This window comes from Hylobates moloch, unplaced genomic scaffold, assembly GCF_009828535.3.
Source record: "Hylobates moloch isolate HMO894 unplaced genomic scaffold, HMol_V3 SCAFFOLD_36, whole genome shotgun sequence".
In the NCBI taxonomy this organism is placed as follows: domain Eukaryota; kingdom Metazoa; phylum Chordata; class Mammalia; order Primates; family Hylobatidae; genus Hylobates; species Hylobates moloch.
The window spans coordinates 2,389,115-2,399,706 of record NW_026652311.1 but is presented as its reverse complement, the minus strand read 5'-3'; the positions used below and the strand labels follow the sequence as shown (position 1 = coordinate 2,399,706).

The following is a 10,592-nucleotide window of genomic DNA, read 5'->3' as shown; positions in this document are numbered from 1 at the left end:
CTACCTGGTCTCTCGCTTGACACATGGGGATTCTGGGGATTACAATTCAAGATGAGATTTGGGTGGGGACACAAAGCTAACCACAAGAAAACCTAAAAATGCCATAAAACGAGTAGAGAAATCATAGAGAATGCCTATGAAGCAGAATCCCTGCAGACAGATTTTACCTACTTAATTTCGTCTGGGCAACAGAGTATACCATCAGTAGATGAATGACAATGCCAAGTTCAATTAAATGTTATACTTAGATATAGGCATTTTTTTAGGCCTGGTTGAATTTCTTTCAGCCTCTAAAGCTGTGCTGATTTACTTGACTGTTAAATCACATAGAAACCCCAGAATAATGACACTGACCAACAGGAAGAACTTACAACTACACCATATGAAAACTTGGTTGTATGTTTGCCTACTTAGGTTCAAAAAGATCAAGTGGCAACTGGCTTTTCCCAATAATTTTTCAAAAGTATAAAATTTTTATACTCATATAAATATGGAAGAAAGAAGACACAAGAGCACATGATAAAAACAACTGGAAAGTTGATTTTACTTTATAACAGGAGGAATAGAAATCATGTGCTATCTAAAACATAAACATAACATTTAAACTTTCAGCTATGTCTGAATTCTATAAAGCTGCAATCAGATCTACCATTGGCAAGCCACAAGTACTTTATGTGACACAGGGACAGAGGCACAACAATCCTTCAAACTTGGAATAGTAGGCCTGGCTGCTGATGTAATGGGGAACAATGATTAAACTATCAATCAAACAGATTTTTTAAATATGTTGCATGTCATAGCCAGAGATTTCAAACCCAGGACAAAAATCTGGTATTAGTTACAACAGAGATAAATTGGGTGGTCTCTTGGTACACAGATGATCACAAAATCAGCATAATGTGGAAATCAACTCAAGGACTATTTTCTTCATCTCTGCTCATGAAGATTCCAAATTAATCAAAGTGTTGTTACAGATTTATAACCCACGATTCTGCAAAGTGTTTAATGCTATTCTCTAGGTTATTTACCATGTTACCATGTTTCAAAGAAAAATCATTTAAGTGAGCCCCATTCTTTATCTGTACCTAAATATCTTTACTTTTTAAACAATTGAATTCCTGGTTATTTTTTCCAGATGCACAGCAGTTCCAAAATTTAAGAACAACAACAACAACAACTACAACAATGAGGTAAATTTCATCCCTGAACCATCTGGAAAGCCAGAAGAAATGGGGTTGGTTTCAGTGCCAAATTCTCTCTAGAGCCTATTTTATGCTCACTCACATCTAATTGAACATACTTCCCTATATAGGAATGTTTAATTGAAATATTACAAGGTCCCATGTGATCACTTCCTCCTCAAGTTTGTTTCCAGAGAAAACTCTTTCTCTGTACTTAAATGTTGTAGACTGCATATCAGAAAAGGAAAGCACATATGATTCTCTTTATGTTACAGCTGCCAGAAACCAAATCCAAATTGTCTTCCCTGAATATTATAATCTGTTTGGCCTTGGTGCCTAAAAGGAGGGGAATTTTATCTTTCTGAAATATGACCTGTTTCTTAGCAGATATTCTATTTCAATGTGCAAGCCACTGTAAAAACTTTTAGAAGTAGATAAAATGTAAAACTAAAGTAAATGTAATAAAACACAAATATTAAATGCTACTTTGGCCAGGCGCAGTGGCTCACGCCTGTAATCCCAGCACTTTGGGAGGCTGAGGCAGGCAGATTGTTTGAGGTTAGGAGTTCGAGACCAACCTGGCCAACACGGTGAAATCCCATCTCTACTAAAAATACAAAACATAAGCCGGGCATGGTGGCAACGCACCTGTAGTCCCAGCTACTTGGAAGGCTGAGGCAGGAGAATTGCTTGAACCCCAGAGGCAGAGGTTGCAGTGAGCCAACATTGTGCCACTGCACTCCAGCCTCTGCGACAGAGCACAAGAAAAATAAAACGTTATTTCATGTTTATAACTATACAGAAACTTTCATTCATGCCACAAATATTTCACATTTGTTATTATGTGACAGGTACCGTGTTAAGTGCTCATATATGGAAAAAAACGAAACCTGTTTCCTACCTTGAGAGACTCATAGACTAGTGGAGGACTCAGACAAGAAAAGTGAAATTTCTATGGATGGTTGTAGAGCTCCCACAAAAAGAAAACTGCTTTAGGGATTCAAATATCTCATTTCATCTAAAGCCACAACACCCTTAGAAAGGCAGTTATTGCAAGTGATAGCAGCTTTCTGCTTTGTCCTCCAGTTATTTATCCAACTTTAACACTCCCTTCTAGTCAACATCTATTAACTGCTCCTCATATGTGGACCAATAGCCCAATTTCAAATATTCTGATGCAATCCTCGTATCTTATACCAGATCACATGCCCCATGTTTCAGAGATGTAATCACTAGATGCATTCATTTCTACTTTCACACCAGCTTAGGCTGGTTTCCCACCCAAAAACCATTCCAGCCTCTTCATCATCATCTCTTCATCCGTACAAATCTTAAATAATCCTCAAGGCCCAGAGTAAGCACCACTTTGTCCTTGCCACCATACCTTCTGTTACTACAATGCCCTACCCTCTCTGCTCTCTGAACTCCTGGAGTACTTGTGGTAAGTTAGACCCACTATTACCTCCAGTTGTTTCCTATATATTAGTTTTACCTCTCCAAGTAAACTCAAATGCCTTCAGGAACCATGTGCTCCAATAATGCTCAGAATACCAAAATGCTGCCAAAAAATATGTTAATCCTAATGTAGGTGGAAAATGAGGTCAAATGAGACTATAATTTTTCTAAGGTAACAGGGCTAAATAATAAATATCATTAATAGCTACCATTTATCAAGTACCAATCTCACAAGTTCTTTGTCATTCAAAATTAAAACAAAAATAGATTCTGGATTCTCTAGCTTCTGAGCAAGCATTTATATCACATGTTATACTTAACTCTACCGTATTATTATGATAATAAGTTTTATTTATTATCTTCTTTGTGCCAAGAACTGTATATCTACGATTTCACTTTATCTTCATACTAGTATATGTAGTAAATATAATTACCATCCCTCAAAAAGGTTAAAGCATTTGTCCATGTGCTCATTGCATGAGTTTGAGGCAAGATTCTGAACTAGGTCTGTCTGACTGAAAATCTTTTGTTCTTTGCCACTCTGTACTACCTCTGAATTACCAAAAAAAAAAAAAAAAAAAAAACCTCCATTCTTGCATCAATTCATCCATGTTTAAAAAGTGTAGGAGACATGTTTATCCAATTCAGACTATATAGCCAGCTCATACCTAGGTCCACATTATGTAGCACAAACTGGAAAGTTTACAATTTTCCATAAAATTTTAGTTCTGAGAGATGTAAATCTCCCAGTTATGTGGCACTTGTAAAAATTGTAAAATCAGTCTTTTGGGTGGTCCAGGCTCACTGGACAACTAAGAAAGATACTTTGCATTGTACAGCTCCTAATCCCACACCTGGCAACTCCAGACTAAATTATTTTACTGTAGCATTGTTTGCTGTGTGTGTTTTGTTATTTAATTTGTTTAGATAAGCTGATAGCAGATTATTTTAATTTCAGCCTGAAAAGCTCATACCTTGGTCTTTTTCCTCTGGCCAAATCATTGCATCTATTTAATTGTGCATGTCTGGAGGTGGGTTATTTTTCCCCACCCATTGGCTAGTTAAACAAGTGGTACAATAATTACCATCAAAACGAGGACATTTATATAGAATGCATTTCTTCTACATACGCACACATTTTGTTAATGCAAGTGGTAATTATTTACTTATTTATCATCAATAGTGCCTGAAAATCGGTTGGTCCTTAATTACTTCCTAATTATCTAGACCCCTATTTCTTTATAAAGACTGACTTGAAAACAGCAGTTCAATAGCTCAGACATTTTACAACTAACATTGATTTCTCCTCCCTCCTCATTTATTGATGGGCCATTCTCCCACTTGTATTTATTTTTCCATGATAAAATTATAAATGAGCATGCTTATTCCTTTTAATTCCTTCAGTTAGAATTAGCTCAGCTAGCCTCTTCATTTTCTTTGCCTCTTTTGGCTGTAATAATTCTATTGAGATTCTCTTGTTTGAATCCTTCCCTGTGATCCATTTTGAGAATATGCTCCTTTCAGTTTTGAGCTTCATCTTGCATGTCCTATATATGTCATGCCCCCTTTCACAAAATTATGCTGCCAAATAATCATTTTAGCACATAAACTTCCTTAGCTCATGCCAACTTACACACTATCATCTTTTTAAGTTGTCCCTTTGTTCTCTTTGTAGCTTTAATATATGCAAAAGTTGCAGATACTCTATCACATATATTTTGACAGAAAAATAAAACATATTCGTCAATGAATAGCATATGTATTTACCTCCAGTAGCCTGGGGAAAACAGAAACAATCAGAATAGTTCTATAAATAGAAGTTTCATCAGTTTAATCTCTTCAAACTTTCCACAAACACAGCCATTCTGCCCAAGGTAAGATTCTCTTCCATAATTTGCTTTGTCCATAGCACAAGACCCTTATTTACCCTTCATTCTTCTTCCAAGCTCCAACATGTGCTTCAAAATGTATAATAATCTCTGCCTGACGAAATGGAAAGGGAAATCACTTTTCCACTTAAATAGCAGAGAATATTCCTTTAGTGACATTGACACTTTGGGTGGGAATTTTTTTGGTGTACTCCTTTCTGAAAGTGATCTTTATCCTACTTCTGAGTATCCTAACAATGAGAACACATGGACACAGCAAGGGGAACATCACACACCGGGGACTGTTGTGGGGTAGGGGGAGGGGGGAGAGATAGCATTAGGAGATATACCTAATGCTAAATGACGAGTTAATGGGTGCAGCACACCAACATGGCACATGTATACATATGTAACAAACCTGCACGTTGTGCACATGTACCCTAAAACTTAAAGTATAATAATAATAAAATTTTTTAAAAAACACAAACAAAAAAACTATAGTTTTAAACTTAACCCATGGTATGAAACATGACAAAGTAAGACATTGTATTAGTTTCCTGTTGCTGCTATAACAAATTACCAAAAACGTGGTGGCTTAAAACAACACAGATTCATTATTTAACAGTTCTAGAAATCAGAAGTCTGAAATGGATCTCATTGGCTAAAGTCAAGGTGGCAGCAGAGCTGTGTTCTTCCTGGAGGCTCTAGAGGTTCTTTCTAGAGGAAAATCTGTTTCCTTACCTTTCTAGCTTCTGGAGGCTGCCCACAAATTTAGCTCCTGGGCCCCTCTCATCTTTAAAGCCAGCAATGGGTGGATAAACTTCACACACTGCACCACTCTGACACTGACTCTCCTTCCATCTTTAACCTATAAGGAGCCTACGATTACATTAAGCCCACCTAGATAATCCAGGATAATCTACCCGTCTCAAAGTCAGCCGATTAGCAACTTTAATTCCTCCTTGCCACGTAATTTAACAGTTCACAGGTTCCGGGAATTAAGATGTGAACATCTTTGGAGAGCCATTTTTCTATTACAGTATTATGAATGAATTTGTTGTGAACAAACAAACAGAACCTACATTTTCAAATGAATGTTATCTCCTTCACAGTAGTCCCACTTAGGGAGACTACATTCTTTCTAATCATGCTGAAATTATTAAAGAGGTTCTATTTTTTGGTGCTTTCTGCAAGTTCAACAGAACATTCTTGGCATATCTATACTTGTATCAAATGTTTAGGCTTTTAAATATGAATTTGCATTTGAACAGAGCCATAAGTCATATGAAAGCAAATGTATTGACTATCATAAATAATCAAATAAAAAAGTGTCACTTTGAGTCAAAAACAAGATGAAACCAATGAAATAATGAGATTGATTTTTTCAGTTGATTGATTTTTCTTGTAAATAATAATGTTATAATAATCATCATAATAATAAATAGCTAACCAAGCACTCATTAGGTATCAAGGACTATTCTAGGAGTTTTACATGAATTATCTTATACCTATGAGGTAGGAACTATTATGAACTCCATTTTACATGAGTTTAAAAAGTAGGGAGTTTAACTTATTTAAGGTTACCGGCTAGAAAGTGGAAGAGCAGGGATTCCAGCCCAAGGGATCTGCTCCTAATCCTGTTACCAGCAACATACCTACACAATTCTCCCTATTTTCTTTTCACCTAACTTCCCACCCACAACCCTCATTTCGCTTTCACAAATATTTGTTCTATAATTTCATTCTTTAGTTTAAAGGCAAAAAAGCTCCCTATTGCCAAATAGATTTTTTTATGTAAGCTAACATACATCTGGTCATTTATCTAATCAATTCTATCCTTTCTCATTTCATTTCAACAGCAAAATATTCTGCTATGAAGCAGAAAAATATTTAAGTATAATAATAATAGCAAAAAAGTCAGGTGACATATTTATTTGGCTTGTGCTTTGTGACATTTAATTTAAGAATTGCATTATAACCAAAAAAAAAAAAGAACAAACATGAGATAAAGACCAAGAGATGACTCCAAGTGGATAGCAATTTTTCAACTTTATCATGATGTGAAACAGGTATATTTTCAGTATGCTCCTCAATGTACAGGTGTATGGAGCTATGTCATACAATGGGGGTGTGTACAAATAAACCCATCATAAGTTGAAAATACTGTAAGTCAAGAACACACATTCAACTTAAAATATTTTCTCTTTTTAAAAAAACAACAGAAATTTATTTTCTCACAGTTCTGGAGGCTGGAATTCTAAAATTAGGGTGTTGGCAGCTTTGGTTTCTCTTAAGACCTGTCTCCTTCGCTTGCAGATGTCCACCTTCTCCCTGCGTCTTCATGTCCTTTTGTGTGTGCGTGTGTGTGTGTAAGTCTCTGGTGTCTTTCTGTCTGCTCATATTTCCTTTTCTTATGAGGACACCAGTCACATTGGATTAGAGCTTAAACATATGAATTTTGGAAGATACAATTCAGTCCATAACAGTCTGGTGCTCCGCCTGAACCAGTGCACCACCCAGGTGAATCTGGAAGCTGCCACCACTGTCTCAGAGTCAGGGCCCACATCCCTCCCTTATTGTTGAGCATCAAGCCCTGTATGATGAGGGCTTTGCCTTTGTTCTCCCTTTTAAAACTTACAATGACCGTATAAGGTGGGCTTGGTTATCCATGTCTTTCAGCTGAACATTAGAAGCTTCGAGAGGAGAAATAACTTGCCCAGGGTTGCCAGCCAGAACTATAGCCTTGTCTAGTGTGTCTCAATTTTCAGTATTTTCCACTTAGGATAGGTTTATCAGAAAGTGACCCCATCATAAGTAAAGGAGCATTTGCAGAAAATATCTAGTGCCTCAGATCTTCCCAGCAATTCTGGGTGCAGATGTTAAGTATGTAAAATTTCTAAATGTTACTCTGACGTAAAAAGATCATCTCTATACACCTAATGCTAAATGACAAGTTAATGGGAGCAGCACACCAACATGGCACATGGATACATATGTAACAAACCTGCACATTGTGCACATGTACCCTAAAACTTAAAGTACAATAATAAAAAAAAATCATCTCTAACTACCATCTTTATTGACAAATGAGTGGGAGAAGGAGACTTTCCGTCCTTAGGATAAGTCAGAAGGACACAGGCATGCACAGCGCGATGTTTCAGTGTCTGTGAAAAGGCTGAGAGGAGCCAAACCAGTCTGGCTGGCAAATTAACTCCTCTGAGGCACCTTTCTGGGCAGCAGCATCAGGAAGCCATTGAGAGCAGCTTAGCCAAAGAGGAGATTGGAAGGGGCTCTTTGGGCACATAATACTAAAAGCAGCAGACATATTTAGGCACCGCTTATCCCTACAAAAGTAAGAATGTAAAGATGACTTTATCCCTATAAAAATTCAGCCTGTCAGTTTGTCCCTGAAAGTCACAGTAACAAGCTGAAGTCCACATCAAATGACTTGCAGGAAACTCATGTCATCCCCGGGATTTCTGCAGATTCCCAGAATTATATTATCATGAACACCTCTCCCTCCCAGCTCCAGTCTCTGCACAGTTAGTTCAGCCTAAGGATCATCTTTCCTTCCTAAGCCTAAGTTATCCTCCACACTACATCAACCTCCATAATTTACAAACACACAAATTAAAACACTCACCCCTGGTGGCATGACATTGGTGTCTGAGTGGCTGGGAATACTGAATATGTATATGTCGTAAATTGAGACAGACTATATATATATAAAACAGCACTACACAAAAACTCACATGTAATATATGACATCTCCATTCATTAAAATTTTTGGCTATTCTCTGTCTCCTCTGCCTTTCTCACATCCCCCTCCTAAAACAACTTAATCAGGAGCAAAATATATATTTTAATAAATATATACACACATATGTAATTTGCTCATGCAGAGTAATTTATCTCCCTCCAGTCCCTCAATAACAAGGTTCCTTTGGAGCAACCAAAATCTGGAACTTTGATATCATCATTGTAGAATCCCTGATGAAGTTTTTAAACAAATTGTGTCTCTCCCTCCATTTCCAGCATGAATGTTATGTGGTGAAATGGGAGGTTCTATTTATATAACAGGTAAGCAGATAAGGTAATAAGTTAAAGTATTATTATCAACTACTCTATTTGAGTTCCCACCTTGAGTCTATTACCAATCTGTATTATTCCTGCATACAAACTACCTCTCGGAATTACACTCTTGCTTTCCAATTCCGTGGACATTTCCTGGAACTACGTCGGCAGTACCTGGATTATCAACACCCTTCATAGATGCCATTGTCTCCCTACCCAACCCAGAAACTGCTGCTGAAATCACTTTGACAAATATTTGTTTTATAATCTTATTCTTTTGTTTAAAGATACAAAAGCTCTCTATTGCCAAAGAGATTTTTTAAATGTAAGCTAACATACATCTGGCCATTTATGTAATCAACTCCATCCTTTCTTGCTTTCCTGTACAAATCTACCTCTGGCCAAGTAAATCTATTTCCAAACTCCAATCAGCATGATTTATGCAGTCTCACAAGCATGTCTGTTTTTAGTTGCATGCCAGCTCCAGTGCCTGAAATATTCCTTCTCCTTTCTTCATCAATGAATATTCACTGGCACTTCAAAAACAAAGTCAAATTTTCTCTTCTCTTCTACAGGATGTGCTCCTTGACCTATGCCACCTGACTGAGATCACCGCTCTACCCTCAGCCGCTTTATTAATTAAGGGCTCTGTTATCCATGAGCTTACATCTAGCCAAAATAACTTACATTAGTTGAGCACTTATTATGTACTAAGCACTTTGCATGAGCATTAGCTCATTTAATCCTCACCAAAAAAAAAAAAAAAAAAAAAATTTAACATGTGTACTCTTTTCCCCATTAAACAGATGAGAAAATTGATGCTTAAAGAGCTTAAACACTTGTCCAGAACCACATAGCTAGAGCATGGCAGAACAAGATTTTGAACTGGACTGTCTGAGTTCATCACTTGTACTTTAACAACTATAACATAAAACTGGTACAACAATTGTGTTATTCAATACATAGAGTCATTTATGTTTGTCTAGTCTGTTAATCCATCCAGACCAGGAACTTCTGAAAATAATGGATGGCTCCTTCTACCATAATTATTTATAATCCTTGTCTCTTTTTCTTTGGATATTTTATTTTAAAATGGGGGAGGGCGATCATAATGGAATGACATAATGATATCTGTTCTTCTCATAAGTGAAACTTGGTTGCCTCCACAGTCCATCAATCAGTACCAGTTATCCTCTAGGTAAGCTGATTTTAAGAGTTATCAGTTATCACTTAAGAGTAATAGATGTATGCCTAAAATTGCGACAAGTGGGATCATTATACTCCTGAAGCTCTCATCTGGCAGAATTGTTTAAAATTCTGGAAAAATCAAATTCTTTCCAGACCACATAGGAATATGATCTGCTCTTTTTTCTTATTCTCAAGGAATCTAAAAAAAAAATAAGAAATGAAGTGTAACATTTCTGTGAAATCTATTTTTCTTCCAGAAAAACAAACTAAAGAAAATATGTATTTCTAAACTAGACTATGTAAAAAATCCATGTTTGTTTGCAGAAGTCCCAAGAGGAAATAATTTATCCTTTTCCAGACTAACTGAAGTGTACCTAATAACCTTCTTATTAAAAAAAAAAATTTTATTGTGCATATTTTAGGTTTACAACATGATGTTATGGGATACATATAGATAGTAAAATGGTTATTATGGTGAGGCAGATTAACATATCTATCATTTCACATAGTTACTTTTTTGTGACAAGAGCACTTAAAATATACTTATTTAACAAAAATCCTTAATACACTACAATTTGTTAACTTTATTCATGTTGTACATTAGATCTCTAACCATGTTCATCCTACATATCTGTTATTTTCTGTCCTTGACCTACATCTCACCATTTCCTCTCCCTACCCTCAGCTCATGTTAACCACTATTTCATTCTCTATCTCTATGTACTGGAGCTCTTTTTGTTCCCACATATAAGTGAGATCATGCAATATTTCTCTTTCTGTGTCTGGTTTATTTCACTTAATATAATGTCCTCCAGACCCATCCATG

The 10,592-nt window shown here is 36.4% G+C and overlaps 1 long non-coding RNA gene across 1 annotated transcript; it reads left to right on the top strand.

The window, feature by feature from the left end:
* Positions 1-1,133: 1,133 nt before the first annotated feature.
* LOC131382515 (uncharacterized) lies at positions 1,134-9,206 on the top strand. Its single transcript, XR_009212061.1, has 3 exons — positions 1,134-1,190; positions 8,540-8,584; positions 9,154-9,206. It is a non-coding gene; the product is annotated as an uncharacterized LOC131382515 (long non-coding RNA).
* The last annotated feature ends 1,386 nt before the right edge of the window (positions 9,207-10,592 follow it).